Source organism: Streptopelia decaocto, assembly GCF_964273445.1.
Source record: "Streptopelia decaocto genome assembly, chromosome: 1".
In the NCBI taxonomy this organism is placed as follows: Eukaryota; Metazoa; Chordata; class Aves; order Columbiformes; family Columbidae; genus Streptopelia; species Streptopelia decaocto.
Window position 1 is genome coordinate 185,573,324 of NC_138663.1, and position 17,462 is coordinate 185,590,785.

A 17,462-nucleotide genomic window follows, 5' to 3' on the forward strand; every position below is an offset into this window, starting at 1 on the left:
TGTCATAACATTTATGATACTCCAAGAAAATACAAAAAGCAACTGCATAGACACAGAAAAGTGACACCTTTTCTGCATAAACACGTTCCATGACATGATCAATAGCGATATACCAGTGAAACCACAATCTGTGCCTAACCCAGGGTGAATTCAGAATTTCCAGTTTATTGTCCAGATTCTGGGGTTTTTTACAAGCTTGGAGAAATTCCCATTTGGGTCATTGAGCTTTCCACATATGGTTACACATTTTCTAATATATGGCACAATCTACTTATTAATGGTACTTCCCCCCTCCCCATATATATATAACCCCTATATGTATATTCTATGTAGCCCATATGTATATTCTCATGCCCTACCAGCTAGGGATGAATGGAAGAACATTTCACATGCCTGCTGCTCCTTAGTTGTACATGGAGTGCAGATTCCTTGCCCAGGGACCACAGGCACAACAGGTTAGTTGACAGCTATGCTTTTTTTTTCCTGGCAGCAGCAGCTCTGAATAAAATGTTCACCACAGCTGACATTCAGGGTGGAGCAGCTTCTCCTCAGCCCAGCACACGTCTCTGTAAGCCCACAACTCCTGTGTCAGTCTGTGTACTTTATTTGAAGATCTCATTTTGCATGCAGCAGTCCTCCTGAATGGTGGATGTTCTCTTGAACTGCTGCTATGAATGAAATCATTGACATTATGCTAGGAACTATTTTTATAACTTATGGCAACAAAGTGGGAGTTTTAAAATGTAAAATAGTCAAAATATTTTATAAACTCATAGAACTATATAACCAGCCCTGAAGGGAATAAAACAATTCTTCAAGTTTCCAGGAACTTTCAGTGACGTTATTAACATTTGTTTTCACTTAGGTTTTCCTAAAAAACTAGTTTTGTTAAAAAATGATCAAAGGTAGATACAGATATACACAACTTTATGCAGCATTTTAGGCATACTAATGATGGTAACTGAAAGGTCAAATGATTTATTTTCTAGTATTGTCTGTATAATTCCATGCATTATTAGAAATAATTGGAAAAGAGCGAAAAATTGTTTTTCTGTGGAAAAAAGTAATGAAATATACAGTTTTGAAAATGTAACATTGATAAATAAGTATGCCCAGTGGTCATGCTTGAATTGCCACTTTGAGAGAATGTCAATGATATTCCATGGTGCTGAAAATCCAGAAATGCTTTGTCATTAAAACTCACTATGACAGCAGCTCAATTCTCTTCAAGTCAGTATGCACACTTCCTTTTTGGCAAGGAAGGACAAAAGGAAAGAAAATTGTGTTACCACTGATCAAATGAAGGATGTGACCCTTGAGGTACCTCGTGCTCTCTGATAACTACACAGGCTACACTATACAGCTAATTTTCAGATTGATAGAGACAGGTGAATTGAATTTCAGTTTAAAGGTCTGGTTAGCTCACTTTAGTATATGAACCTTATATCTCCAACTTCTGCAAAACTTCATGAAGGAAATGCTTAATGAGACACCATCTAAGTACAGGCATAATTAGGCTTCACATTTGTCCAAATCTCACTCACCAAAAGTATGAGGCTGCCGCCATTAACCTTGACCTAGCAAACCACACTATTATTTAGACAAGAGGCCAATCACATTGACAATTTCCTTTGACCATGGAGAGTTATTTACAGCACTAACTTCTGCTTACACAGCTGTGATTTCCATGGAATAAGTTATTTGTTTAGAGAGGAGTTAGAGTCTAGCCAAGGGTCTTGTCATATCAGCTGAAGGGTGTCCCTCAGTTCTGGGGCTGGATCAGGTGCAGGTAGAAAAAGAGGTCCATGGGTAAGTAGGAAACTAGGACAAACAAGAACAATCTTGAAAGTCTTGATAAGGAAGGGTTATGTTATTGTAAAGAAAGAAAAGTACAAGTCATGAAAACCAGCCCAGTTCAAAAACTGTAAAATCTGAGTGACCTTGACCCATAAAGGTGGAACAATAAGGTTGGATTTGCTGATAGCACAGTAGAATCTTGTTGGGTCACAAGCAACAAAGCTGATCTGTAAACCAGTATTTTAACCTGTATTAGGCAAAGGTTGATGTCAAAAAGACACAAAGGAAGAACTTTACTTAATGGCATAGCTCACGTTCTGAACTGCTTTATAAATCAGAGCTAGAGTACAAAAGTTCTCTCCAGGTCTGAACACTGAAGTTTTCTGGGCTTGAGTTGTTTCACTATTCTTCTTTGCAAGACTACAACTTTGTCCATCTGCATGCAAAATATTGAGCATGCCTTTATGTTTTCCATTGAGAAATGCAGTCATGACATATATATGCAGTCATGACATATATAATGTTGTTTCCAAAACTAAGTATGTATGTTCCTCATTAGAAGATGGTACTGAGCATAGTGTGTACCTCTAAGAACTTGTCCTTGTACCTGAATTCCTCAAATAATGTTCTAGGAAAATAATTAAATCAACTGTAGTACTTTTTTGCAGTAGTTAATGATTACCATATGTGAGTATCATGAATGTCAAAAACAAAGTTGGAGGAGTGCATACACGTAGAAATTTTATAATGGAAAAAGAGGAGGAAAAGATGACTTAAACCAAATTCTCGGCCAAAAGGAGAACAAACAAATATGCTGGTTCTTATGCACTTATTTAAATTTTATTTCTTTCTTGGTTTTTGCATGAAGATATTGAAGTTCTTGGCACACTGAATATAAGTTCTCTGTGGATTTTCCATTGAACAGTCTCATTTGCCATGTGTGCACATCTCAGTTCTTCCTTTGTAAGTCCAATACCTTTCACAACACCATTAGCAGAGCAGCTCATATAGGCAAAGACTCGTCTATACGTAGTAGGCAGTTCTACATAGCATACATCTTCAAAGACTGATGAAGAATATCCACTGACTTGGAAAGGGTACGTTCCTTTGATGGAGAAGAGCTCATTTATGTAACATCTATTTTGCTGCATGCCATATATTGGGCACACAGAAAACAGGGTGGAAAATGAGCAAATACTGGAGAAAGTTTAGCTTAATTCCTCTTATGATTTGGATATTTTCTTGAGCAAAAAGCGTGTGCTAGATACAGCAGAATGCTTTATTTAGTGTGGCTGTGGACTCCCTGCTACAGGGAACAGAGGCACCAGGCTAGACCTGTTGTCCTGGAGATGTGTTGCTTGCCAGCATCGCAGACGTGGGGTGTTACAGAAAGAGTGCAGAGGACCTTGAGTGCTTGTACTTTTTTGGTCATCAGCATGGGTACTAGTGGTATTGCTGGAGTGAGCTTGGTCATATCAAGCGTGTCCACAGGACTGCAGGGGCTGGAGAGAAGGGCAAGGGAGATGAGGTGAGGTTCTCCTTAGTCCTGCCAGCTTTGGTGGGTTGACTTTGTGTGGTTGCCAAACATCCACCCAGCCGCTGTCTCACTCTGCCCCCTCAACAGGATTGGAGGGGAGAAAATAAGATGAAAAAGCTTGTAGGTCAAGACACAGGCAGGGATGTCGCCACACGTTAATGTCAATTACCATCAAGGGCAAAACAGACTCTACTTGGGGAAAATTACTTTGTTTAAAATAAAAGAGCCATATGATGAGGAGCAAAGATAAAATTAACAACGCTTTCCCCACACAACCTCTTCTTTCCAGGCTCAACTTCACACCTTCCTTCCTAACTCCTTCCACTTCCCAAGTGGCAAAAGAGGAATGGGAAGTTGTGGTCAGTCTGTAATGGCTCCTCTCTGCCACCCTTTCCTCCTCACACTTTTCCCCTGCTCCACCATGACTCAGCCACAGGCTGCAGTTTCTGCTCCTGTATGGGTTCCTCTCCATGGGTTGCAGGTCCTGCCAGGAGTCTGCTCCAGCGTGGGGTCTCCAATGGCTGCAGCTTCCTTCAGGGTACATCCACCTGCTCTGGCATGGGGTCCCTCACAGCCTGCGGTGTGCATATCTACTATGGGCTGGTCCTTTCCATGGGCTACAGCACAACAACCTGCTTCACCAGCATCTTCTCTACTGGCTGCAGGGAAATCTCTACTCCAGCATCTGGAGAGCCCTTCTTCTCTCACCTGGGTGCTTGCAGGGTTTTTCTCACACATTTTTTTCCTCCTTTCTTAAATGCACTTTCCCAGAGGCTCCACCATGTTGGCTGAGGGGCTCAGCTGTGCTGTGCGGTGGGTTGGTTGGAGCTGGCTGGAACCACCATGGGGCAGCCCGGCCTCTCCACACAGAGGCCACCCTGGAGCCACCCCTACCAGCAGCTTGTCACTGGCACACAACACACCAGTCAAGAGGAAGTGCCTGAGTAGGAACAGATGCAACCTGAAGGTCAACACCTGGCCATGTGATGTCTTTATGTACACAAAACCAGGTGCCGTGACCAGGCATCATTCCTCAAATTCTGGACTATCTCACTTTAAGGTTTAAAACATCTGGCCATTTCTGGAATTTAGGAACAAAAAGTGTGGTTCTTTTTGGTTTAATATGAATGACTTTTTATTTATTGTGTTTCATAAGTACAAAAATGGAATTCAGACTTGTAAGGTTGAACGTTTGTGCTATATAACCAATAGCTCTATAGAAACATCACAGATTTGTTTATTTGTACAGGAAACAAAAATTAACTAATAACCTCAGCATTGCAATGCTGTTGGAAAGTTTATGTAGGGACAAAATTTATAATCCCACTGTTTTCACAGTTAGAACTCCTCCATAAACATCCTAAGATTGACTGAAGGTCTACTGAGTTTTACCTTCAAGAGGATCTGGATGAGATGTTTAATGAATCATAACATCAAAGACTGCCAATAAATCACACTTGAAAGGAAATCTCATTTCTGTAGAATTGACTAAGAAGAAGGCCCAGACCCTTTTACTTCTAACAAAGAGGGTTTTATTTCAGTGGGTTCCAAACAAAACCAGCTATTTTTTTCCCAAAGAATAATTATGCAAAATAAAATAGCCCATTATATTCTATACCAAAATCTAAAACACTTTGATTAACTCCACACAAGGAGTCCTTTGAAACCTGCTTTAAAGGTGGAAAAAAATGAATTTAGGTCAAGAGAACACACACTCCATAGATAGATTAATAATCAGACATTTTTAAGCAATTTCCCTTCTGAAACAAGGAAAACCTAACACCTCCTTTGGTGGATATCCCCTTGTGCCCAACATTGCCAAATCCTTTCTAGCATTCAAATGGAAAAGGCTTTTTTGTCAGCTGAATTTTAGGCAAGCCAACACTATCTTTTTTCCTTTTTTCTTTTTTCTCTTTTCTTTTTTCTTTTTAATGTTCATGTTGTTAGTGAAATTATAATTTTTATCATAGAGATCTATCTTGTTCCCTTCCTCTGCCAAATCTACTACTATAAAGCATAGAGTAACTTCATTCTGCGTTATAAAGCTCATATGCCAGACTCTTTCCCAAGGACTCTTTCTGTAGTAACTGCCTTTCTTCAGATGCCTTCAGCTCCTCCAGAGCATTTCCATCCCCATTTGCAGTCAGGTCCTTCCCAAGGCTCTCTGATCCATAACAGAAAATCTCAACTCTTTTTTCACAGCCTGTGCTGGAGCCTTGTTCATGGTACAGTACTGTGCAATCCCTCTCTTTTACTGTGGAGAGCCACTGGTAGTGTGATTAGTGGGGAAATCATTAGCAATCTTCACCAAGTAAAAGGCCAAGTGATTATAGATAAATGCAGCTGGATTTTTAAAAGTCACGTCATCACAGGTAAATGCAGCTAGATCTTAATCAGGAAATAAACTTTAATTTAAAGGTTTTTCACTCTACTATATCTACATACAAATGTCCACATATTTCATTTTTGGCAACATGAAAGGCTATTTCCAGGCTCTCTATTCACGACAGAGGAAATGGGGAATAAAGTTTATGGCAAAATCCTACTGAACTGCCAAAAGCTCAAAGTAGTTTGTTTTATAAACATTCCAAAAGTGGTAAAAAAAGACCCACTGTGTTAATTTTCCATAGACTTAGTAATTAAATCAAAATATTCCCCTTTTTCAATCACAACCCGTTTCCACAGCTGAGTACTGGGCACCGAATGACTGATTTCTGTTCCTGGCTCACCACCCTGTTTTAATGTTCGTTTCTTGTTTGTCTGCTCTATAAGAGCAATAGAGAAAAGTTAAACCATGTGACAAGAAAAGGAAGTGCCATAAACAAAAGTGAACATATACTGAATAACATGATGGTGAAGTCAATCAGTGAAACCTACTGAAATCTGTGAAATTATTCCCACTCATTTCCACATGCATCAGGCAAACCACGTAACGGCTTCCAAGGCCAATCTGGCAGGACATATGCATCAAGGACTCTCAACAATGTTATTAAATTATATCTTCAATCATAATATGTTCACATAAAACATCCTTGCTCAAGTTTTCCACCAAGTTGATATCCAAGATACATTTCTACATTTGCAAGTACAAGCAAGCAAATCCATTACATTTGATCAATGCAACTTTTCAGATGTGTTCAAATTTTCAGGGTCTCAAACTAATTTCAGACCATCTTTCTGTTAGCTTAAACTGGAGGTAAATATGGAAAAGAACGAGAAGCAGTCTCTTGAACAAGGACCTTATTTCAAAGCATATAACTAATCTGGCATTTGGCGTTACCTCAAGTTGCCTATGGGCAAGCAGCCACTCTGCAAACTTAAAGACATTTTGTGAACTTAAGCTATAATTTTGGAAACAGTTTGCTGCTTATCCATTGAAAACTAACATTGTTTTTTTTTTTTTTTTCCCACTGTGCTGTTCATTTGCTGGAAAACTCAGCTCTCCTTCACATAAAGCCAGAAATGCTTGTATCTCTCTGCTTTGTTATTTCCCAAAAGCAGCATGGTACATTGAATGGCAAAATAAATAACATCTGCAATCCTCAGATGGAAGAAAAAAGAACATTCCCCATAGTATTTAATATAAATATCTGCAATAAACACCCTTCAACGTGCTTAACTGGAGGACAATATGTGCACTACAATGCAATGCTTTGTTTGACTTTTGGTATTCCATGGTTCAAGTGGAAAGGTCACCTCTCTGTTTCAGTGTATCCCAGGTTCTCAGAGGATGGGTTATAATAAAAAGCTTGCATTTACCCTGAAGAAAACAGCTTCAGAGTTGTACTTGCCAGTTTTGTCATAGTTATTCTTTCAGACAGAAATACGTGTCCTGGTTCGGCCTTGTTATTTTCCAAAACTACAAAGTCATGGCTCAGTCCTAAAAATACAATAAAATCATTAATTAATGGATGGGGTGACTATGTGAACTTTGCTAACTTGCATTTCCAATATTTCAAGTAAATACAAGGTTTGCGTGTATGGATTTGTTTTTCTCAAATGACTCTAAGCTGCAGAAAGACTTAGACTTTGTTTCTAGAAGATTTTAAAACATATTTTTTAATGTCTTCCATGATTGTATTGAAGCAAGGGATTTTGACAATTTTTACTCCACTCTGTTTTCCAGACAACACAATACAGATGACAATGCCATCATGTTCTCAACTCAGTGGTTTGATCCCGCAAGAAATACGCCAACATAGTGGTGCTTTTTCCCCTGGTTATTCAAAAAGAATCAAAGTTAAACATAAAGGTATACTTTGCAAAATGTAGAGACATATTTTGTGACATACTGAGGGGGAACAGACCTCTCATGGGGTCAGCCCAACATATAGACCATGGTTTTGTGACCAGCAATGTTCTGGGCTAGACAACTCAAAGGAAGGCAAGAGACAGCAAGTCCTTGTCAGAAATTTCTCCGTAATTTCTCTCAACTTGCAACAAGAATTGGCTTAAAAACTAGGCAAGAGGATTTCCTTTCCTTTCCAAACAGTTGATTATTCAGTATTTCCTATTATATCTTTTTATAGCCTTGTACTCATATTAGAGTAATCACGTAACAGATATAATTTGGCTTCCCAGAGGTTAAGAAACTCTAATTGCCTTCTGGACTCCCATCAGAATTAGAAGTTCAGAAAACTTTGACCTGTAGGAATTCACTTCTCCCCAGTGTACGTGGCTTTTGGAATTGTACATTTCAGCTGTTTTATCCTAGGAAATAATAAACATCATTTTCTCTTTGGCCTTCAGGAAAGACATACTAGCTAAAATATGTGATATATGTTCCTTTACATATAGGTTTCTGGTCTAACAGGGTCATTTATTGTTTTGTTTTTATACTGCAAAAATGAAGAATTTGTTGCTGTTGTTTTATAACACACACAATACCTCTTACAGGCTACCAGTGTGATTTATCTGACTAAAAGCTTTTAAAAATTAAACAAATAGTGTAAGTTAGTATTGCAGCCTTTTACTGTCTCTGCTGGAAGTAACTCACAGGGTGATCATTGTCTCATGAAATAGAATCTAATGGTACAGTTTAATGTAACAACAGGCTGTTGCCAGCAGCATCAGTGCTTACTCCCTGCCCTCAGGCAACCATTCCTGCCCTCTTTCTTGCATTAATGCACATCTGACTTACAGTGATCTAGTTTGCAGAAATGAACAACAAAAAAAACCTCAGTTGTTCTTATAAATACTAGGATTTAGGGTGGGTAGGGAGGTTCGCTCCTAGAAGCAGATCATCATAGGGTCAGAAAAATACCAGTGCTTACATAGACGAAGCAGTGGCAATATGCAACAAGGAGTATCAACAGGAGCAGAGAGAGTACTACTGAAAAGTTAGACTGCCTGAGATATACATAGCATAAAACTGTGCTGTAAAATTGGCAATACCATCTACATACCGTGGGACAGAGAGGAAACCTACCATAAAATGTACACTGCTGATTTCTCACCCTTGACTACTGAGGGAGCTGAGGGGAAAATAACCACCAGCTACCCATAAATCCATGGTTAGAAACTCTTCTATGGTGACCAGAGCATGTCAAAATTCAGAATTTTTGGTTTTCAGGAAACAAAAGCATTTTGACTCTTTTTTTTTTCTTTTTTCTTTTTTTTTTTTTTTTTTTTTGTGAACAGAAATGAAAGTTGAAAATAAATAGAACATATTTGACTTAGAAAGAAAGAAAATTTGATACCATATAATTTAATTTTTTTTTAAGCTTTTCCAAGTTTTGTGGGGTTTTGTTTGTTTGGGTTGTTTTTAAGAAAACTTGTGTTTCACAGGGCTTTTTTGAAGGTGAAGGGTTATATTTTCTTTAAATTGATGCAAGCTCACTAGAAACATATTTCGTCAAAATGTTACTTCAAATCTCTACAAAACAGTAAAGAATTGTTTATAAGAACTTTTTAAATTAACATTATTAGTGAATTATTGCTTCAGCAAATACCTAGCAGAATGGAGAATCAACTTTTTTACTAGAAGAGTTTAATATTTCTCCAGCTTATCACATGTGTAAAAATAAAGGAATAAATTAAATTACAAATATTCATCTGCCTTGGGGTAGTGCACTTGCTTGGTTTTTTGGCTTGGTAGGGGATATTTTTTAGAGGGGTGCGGGATCACAACCAGGTTATTTTTACCATGCTGTTATACAAACTGCAGTACTTATTCAAGTTTTTCATGCCTGAGGAACTTTTCACACGTTCTCCAAAAATAAGGTCATAAATATTATTTTCAAAACATTTCCTTCTGAAAATTAGCAGGAATAGTTTCTTTCAGTTCTGTCCCCTTTTTTAAATAATTCCTTCCAGCACCATATTGAAGTGGTTAAACTTTGTGTTGTGAGTAATGACACATGGCTTCAATATCCCAGGTGATATGTAATTAAAATTAAACATGGAAGTAAATGTTTGCAAGACTGATGTTTTAAACAACTTTATAAAAACAAATTTAGAAGACGATTGATTCTTTCCTTTCGTCTTTTTTTTTTTATTATTTTTTTCTTTGGATATCAGGGGAACCATCTACATGAGGACTCAACTGAAACTTATGCTACTTTGTGAAGGTTTTCTTCTTTTCCCCAGCACATTATTCTACTAAAAATACAGATCATTAAAGATAATCCAACTGAATCCAGCTCTGTTCTTCTCACCAACTTATCAGCCAGGCAGGCCTGCTGCACCCGTTCAGGTATTTTCTTACTATTTCAGATGGTGAAATTTATATGTTACTTGGCATATTAATCCAAAGATATTGATTCTTTCACTTTTATCAAGAGAGACATCATCCACATTTTTTCCATGCAGAGGCATTAGTGTGTTGAAGCATTACACTGAAATCTGTTTTAAACATATTCCTGTTTTTTGTTAGCAGTCCACTTCATGAGCAACCTTTCTCCATAGTTTTCTTTGCAGTACTTGCTTTTAACTGAAATATCTGTACATTTTTTTCTACAGATTTTTTTTTTCTTTTCTGTTTTGTAGATGTCTGAGTTTTCCAGATTTATGACTGTTCAGTTTAATTACAATGTTGTTTTAATTTTACTAGTCTAAGATGCTTCTTCATATTTGATATCTGCTTGTGTCATGTGAATATTGTCACATTACAATATTATATCACTTTCTGAATCACTTTAGCAGCATGAAAGGCGTCATCAGCCACGGAAAATCAGACACTTAGTAATAACCATCTTCAATGTGGCCTGGGAGATGCTAAAAGCAGCATCCAAAGACACAAGAAATTACTATACCTGAAAAGCAGCCACAAGAATGTGACTGGGTGTTATGGAAGAATGAATTGTTACTTTTTTGTCCAGTCTGAATTTTATTTTGATTTATCATTCAAGAAATGACAGAAGAAACAAAAGCAATGCTGTACACACACCTTACATTTGACACATACAGAACTGTTTCTAAGACTGAGGTCTCAAGTTAAGGCCATGTGATCATGCTGTTTTATACAAAAAAGCAGGTCCATACATATTCCTATGTGCAAAAATTATCATAACTTAAGTGTTTGACTATTAAATCTGTGGATGCATGAGACTCATAACCTGAAAATTTGGCTGGTAGCATAAAACCAGCCAGAAATATGGCTGAAAATTAGGTGATACTGCAAATTTTTCTCTCATTTTAGTTTTCAATAAAGAGTATAGTACAATATAAATTCTGATGGCTGTGTAAGTCAGAAGTGCAGTGGAGCTGGGAAAATAAATAGAAGTCATAACAAAGGCAAATTATAGTAACTGTAAAAAACAGTTAGTACCCCATTTTTTACCCTAATGAAATACATTTTCCTTAGTAACAAAAAAACAGTGCTACCCTGTATTAGCAGGTTATTTGTTCTTTCTGTACTTTTGAAAGCTTGGATCTAATTAGAATAACCAGTTGCAAATTAGATTTGTTTTTGTTGGTGATTTATCAAGTTAAATGGTTATTTTAACTGCACTTTACTTTTTAAACAATTTACTGCCCTGTAAATCTTCTTTTTATATTCTATTATATTACTAAGAAGTTTAACAAATAATGGTTTTAATTCTGCTGATGGGTGGAGGGTAGACTTAAATACTGTGTTTTGCAAACAATTTATATTTTAATAGGCAAATCCTCAAAAAGGAAAATACGTGATCCATCCATTCCACAGACAAAATATTTCTGCTATATTTCATACCTGTCTTAAATGTAACTAACACTCAATTATTCTGTGTGTTGTAACAGAAATGCCATTCTTCTGACAAATGATTTCAGAGGTCCAGGGGTGAGGTCCAGATGAGTACTCAACTTATGCTTCAAATGAGCACTTAAACAGGTAAATTAGACAAACTATAACCTCTTACATGAAGTAAAGCGGTAAGTAAAAAAGTAAGAAACCCTACTCAGTTCCATAGGTGTCTGAATTACACCTGAAATTTCTCACAAATGGTATTTTTCTTGCTGAAACTTAGATCCAGAAGCTTGCTATTTTATGTGGACCCGTCAGAGGAATCTATCTCCTGACCTCATTTATGACCCAGAAATTAGACAGCCTTGCATCCAAATTTCTTACAAATCCTGCTGATCTCACACCAAAGGCATGGATTGCATTGGGAACACCTTTCTCTGCAGAGGTCTTTAATTTACTCCTGTTTCCCCCATCTTCCACATTGCATAACTACCAGTTCTTTCCAGGGCTCTCTCTTGGAGCAAAACACCTAGTGCCCGATAAAATCCATCTGTGGGGCTGAGGACAGTTCTCTCAGTGAATTGTCCTTAAAGGAAAGTATGACTTTGGCTGTACCAGTCATAGTTCCTTCAACCCTATTCAGTCCTTCAGTTCTATTCAAACTGCTTTTTCTCCCTTGGAAATTTCTCTGCATCCTCACACCAAGCATAAGGGCATACAGCACATTTGTCCACTTCACTCTGCCATGTCTGTGTACGTTGCTGGCAGTCTATAGGTACTGCAGGGTGTGGAAACCACATTTCACCAGGCTGAACATTCAACTGTGCATGTCCTGTTCTTAAGTCTGTAACTCTAATGATAGACAGAGCTTACAAAGCTCCATGCTTTCTTTCTGAAAACCTGACTTACAAGTGAAAGCCCCAAAGAAAACAAGTTTCAGCATCTTATTGAAGTGGGTAGTGCTGATAAGAACAGGGATATCCAGCTGGGGTGTTTCTCAGCCCTGCAAGTCACAAAGGCAAACATCAAAACCAAAGAAACAGATGCAGACCCATCACTTCAGTGCCACTAGTAAACCTTCCGGTACTAGGCATGCAAAGTATGTGGAATGATGAATAACAATGAAGATATTTACAACAAATATGTAATTTTTTAGGGGAAAAAAACTATTTAGCAGCAAGTTTCAGCACATGTGAGTAGTGTGAGAGCAGTGCTAACAGCTCCACAGCTTTTTATCTCACAATATTTGGCCTTCTGGAAGACAGCAAATGTCACTCCTGTCTTCAGGAAAAGAAAGGAGAGCCTGAGAACTACAAGCCAGTCAGTTTCACCTTGATCACCTGGAAGCTGGTGCGGTAAATAAACCTAGAAGCCATTTCTCACTATATGAAAGACAAGAAGGTTGTAGTCAGCATGGATCAGTTAATGGGAAACCCCACTCAGCCAACCTGATTGCCTTCCATGATCAAATGAACAAGCTGGGGAATGAAGGAAGAACAGTGGTTGTTGTGTCTTGATTTTAGCAGGTCCTTCAACATCCTCATGGACAAACTCAGTAAGTGGACAGTCAAGTGTATTTAAAACTAGTTGAAAAGCCAGGCTCAAAGGACTGTGATTAATGGCACGAAGACCAGTAGGAGGCAAGTCACAGCCGGTGTACCTCAAGGGTCAATATGGAATCATTCATGTTTAACATTCTCATTAATGACCTGGATGACAAAGTGCACCTTCAGCAAATTTGCAAATGATACAACTCTGGGAGGAGTTGCTGATACACCAGAGCTAAGCTAGCATTCAGAGGGACCTCAACAGGCTGGAGAAATGACTGGACCGAAACCTCATGAAGTTCAACAAAGGGAAAGTCCTAGGGAAGAACAACCCCACGTGCCTGTACATGCTGGGGACAGACCAGATGAAAATCAGCTTGGTACGTGGGGTGCCGGTAGACAACAAACTGGTCATGAGCCATCAAAGCACTCTCATTGCAAAGAAGGCCAACAGCCTCCTGGTCTGCATTAGAAAAAGTGTTGCCAGCAGCCTGAGATGATCCTTGTCCTCTTCTCAGCACTGCTGAGACATAGCTGAGGTCTTACATACATGTTTGGTCTCCCCAGGTAAAAGAGAGACATGGACTCATGGGAGAATGTCCAGTGAAGGGCATTTGGATTATGGCTTTGGAGTATCTTATGCATGAAGAAAGCCTGAGAGAGCTGGGACAGTCCAGCCTGGAGAAGAAGAGTCTTAGAGGGACACCTCTGAGCCTATATGCAATGTGTATGAACACCTGAACATCAGACTCCCAGTCACAAGACAAAAGGCAATGGGCAAAACCTGAAATACAGTAAATTCCATTTAAACATAAGAAAAAAGTTTCAGTGTGAGGGTGTTAAGATACTAGAGTAGTTTGCTTACAGATGTGGAATCTCCATCCATGGATATGTTCAGAACCTGACTAGACACAGATGTGAGCAACCTTCTTGTAGCTCAACCTGCTCTGAGCAGAGGGGTTAGACTAGGTGGTCTCCAAAGGTGCCTTCAAACCTCAACTGTTTCAACATTCTGCCACTCTAAGTTTTGAGTCATTGTAGACAGCAGTTATTACTGATTATTCCCATCTTTATAGTAACAAACCATCACTACTGCCTAGCTTCAGTCAGTAACCAAAGGATTTATCCCATGCAAACCAATCAAGTTCCAGACAGATGGGCAAGCTACGAATGCTTCAGTCACTGCAGGGAATATTGCTGGCTATGGCTAGTGCTGACTCAAGCAATTATTCTGCAAATTAAATTGAAGATTATTGCTATCTCTGGGGCAAATCCAAAGCCCAATAAACTCTTTCATCAAACTCAACTGTTTCTGAATCTGGAGCTTTCATTCTCACAATTTATTTATCAAATTAAAAGCAAAACCCAACAATTAAATTATCACAGATTTTAAATAAAATATCAAATTGCCTAGCTGGAGACTCTACCAACTCATTTGTTTCCCTCACAACATTGTTCTGTCACATCTGTTAATATGTTGTTATGAAGTTTTTTGCATCATTCAGGAATTTTGATATTCTTACAATTGTGGGGTGTGGGTTGGCAGATATAATTAGAGATGTGTGCTTTGGGAGTGAGGGAGAAATAAATTATCAAAACATAAAATATTACCAGACATTGTACTGAAACTGAAAACTATTATTATGGGCTGTGTGATATAGACAATCTTGTATATAACATAACAAAGGCTTCTCGGGCTATTAAACAAAAAAAAAATGTATTAACTGTAATTAAGGTGGGCTTATTTCTTTTTTAAACATGTATTATTTAATTGCTCTCTGAAATATTGTGACTTAAACTTCAATTAGTGCTTAGTGTAGTGTAAAATGTTATAATAAGGAAAGAAGAAGGTGATTATAAGGAGCTATTATCGCAATTCTGGTCATGGTCTACGATATTTTTAAGATGAATGACATGCAGAACATTTTAATTGCTCTGGATTTCTTAATATATTGAGTTTACATCCTTGCATAAAATGCTATGCTAGTTGTCTGAATTGTCTTTGAATTTGACTTGGAAGTTTCTCTTAAGTTGAGTGATTATCCTGTTCTTATAGGTGAATCTTGCTTCATCTCTCCTTTCAGGTACAAATTCAAGTTTTTTACATTCCATCTAAAGCTGAATACACAATGAGAGAAATTGCTGTACAATTGTTCGCACGTCATCATAATAGGGAAAAGGAGAAGTTATTGTACAATATAAATAATAATTTTATTTAATCAACAGGCTTTCTGGAATGGAATTTCTTCCAAAGATTCTGATTTGTAGTCATGTGTGTGTACCTTTCTTCTCTGGATCTGCTTATTTTCTCTGAACTGAGTAGAAGTACTCACCTGCAAAAAAATTCTATAAATTTATAAGTATTCACAATTTTTTTTAATGTTAGCAATTATTACTGGTAAATGGAAGCCATCAATTTGACCATTAGACATATTTTCTATTTCATAAGAACGGTGCACTGGAAAAGTTACAACAAATAATTATTGTAATACTTGATTCAAAATTCTGAGGAAAAATAAATATTTTTAGGAAGAACAAAGCTGACACATTTTTATGTTACTACCTGATAATGTGACTTTCAGGACTGGACATACTATCTGCATGCTTAGATTTGTCACAACAGTGGATGGAAATAATACGTAATACAGGGTTATTACTGAGGACTGGAATTCTTCAAACTCTTCTCCTTTCATATCAACACTACCTTCAGTTCTGCCTTGGGTTTAATCCTATTCAAGCTCTTACCTCACTGAGGCAGTGAGGGGACTGAGCAGCAGTACTCTTTACAGTCAACATAAGGATGATACACCTACATCAAGCAAGTTTCTGCAGCAGCAGTGTCGCTGAAAGAGCTTTAATTAACTCAGAATGAAATTGATTCTCTAAATTACTATTTAACATATGCTATGCTTCATGTAACACTCAAGGAAAAGCAGCAACAGAGATGTATAAGAAGCTGCTGCATGAGCAGCTGGCTTAGGGCTGGACTTCCACTTCCAGCACTACCTTCAGACATAGGAATTTTCTTCTGGCAGAGCAACAGGTCTCCTCACACAGTACACTGACAGCGTAGGCCAACACTGAGAGGAAACAGCTCTGAAACACATGACTTTCAGTGCACTAAACACGCGAGGTCACAGGCAATTGATTTTTTGCTATTTTTCACAGAGTTGTACCTTTAGAATTGTCTCACAGAACAAGCAGTATAGAAACTATAAGTCATGGCATTTATAACTTAATCCTAAATTTGTTCTGGCTAGGCTTGGGAAGTGGCATGTCATTCCTTCATCCTTACTAATTTCCTTCAGAAACATGAAAACCAAAACTGAGCACAAGGTTTAGTTCTTGTTAAACAATATTGTCACCATGTAATAACTGACAGCTTTACAATAAATGTTTTCACGTACTGAGGAAGATATCTGGTTTCGCCTTATTTATCAAAGTGATATTAAGTTCATGAAATATGCTTCTCTCAGATATGCAGTTGTTTCAGTTATATTTTAAATAGAAGACAATAGCAAATAAATGTTGATTTGAGAGTAACATTGTGCCAAAATAGCTCAAGACTGTGCACTTTGAACAAGAAAGAGCAGAAGACTGTAAAATCTAAGAAATTCCCTCATTCTGTGCCATAACCACAGAAAACAATAATCCCAAGGAGAGGTGTGTATATGATGGGACAGTGTGGGTGAAGGACTATATTATTCCCATCAACATTTAAGTCAAGGGATGAGGAAGGTTTGTGTCACCTCTACTCATGTTAGCACAGAATAAGAAATGCTGAGGACCTCTGTAGCCCTTCTACATGCAAATTGTCATGAGGAAGTTACAGAGACAAAACAAACAAACAAAAAAAAAAAATCTGAGGGGAAATACTGAACAGTGAGAACAGTGTCTTGTTTCTTACCCTCTTTGGGTAGGCATGTCCACCTTGAGCTTCCTTCTGCTTTCCAGAGTCTGCTGAAAAGTGTTTCTAAGTGTTTGGTTTGGTAAAGACAAGTAAAGGTAGGACTTTTTTTCACAGACATTGGATTTGCTTAAACCTAGAGTCCTCAAACATCAAAAACCAACCAACCAAACAAAACAACAACAACAGCAAAAAACACCAAACAAAAAAAACCACCATAGAAAACAGAGTCTAAAACATCCTTGATTTCAGTAACTGCCACACTGAAGTGAAAAAAGTGAATGTTGGTAAGTAAGAGGCCATGGCACCACCAAATAACTTTCTAACAGACATAATCTCAGTGCCACACATCCAAGAGCACACCTGTTCATTGTCCTTAGCCATGAACAAACAAGCAGGTTAGCAAGGGGAAAAAAACCCTCTTGTTTCAAAGGTATGGAAAAGCATTACAGAAATACCACCTTCTGAAACAGCCATTTCAAGTAATGCAAGTCTAACCTCACCTAGAAA

The 17,462-nt window shown here is 37.9% G+C and overlaps 1 long non-coding RNA gene across 1 annotated transcript; it reads left to right on the forward strand.

Annotated features, from left to right (window-relative positions):
• The first annotated feature begins 340 nt into the window (after positions 1-340).
• LOC309440246 lies at positions 341-15,268 on the forward strand. The gene is made up of 4 exons (XR_014184159.1): positions 341-455; positions 9,854-10,028; positions 11,555-11,645; positions 15,130-15,268. It is a non-coding gene; the product is annotated as an uncharacterized lncRNA (long non-coding RNA).
• The last annotated feature ends 2,194 nt before the right edge of the window (positions 15,269-17,462 follow it).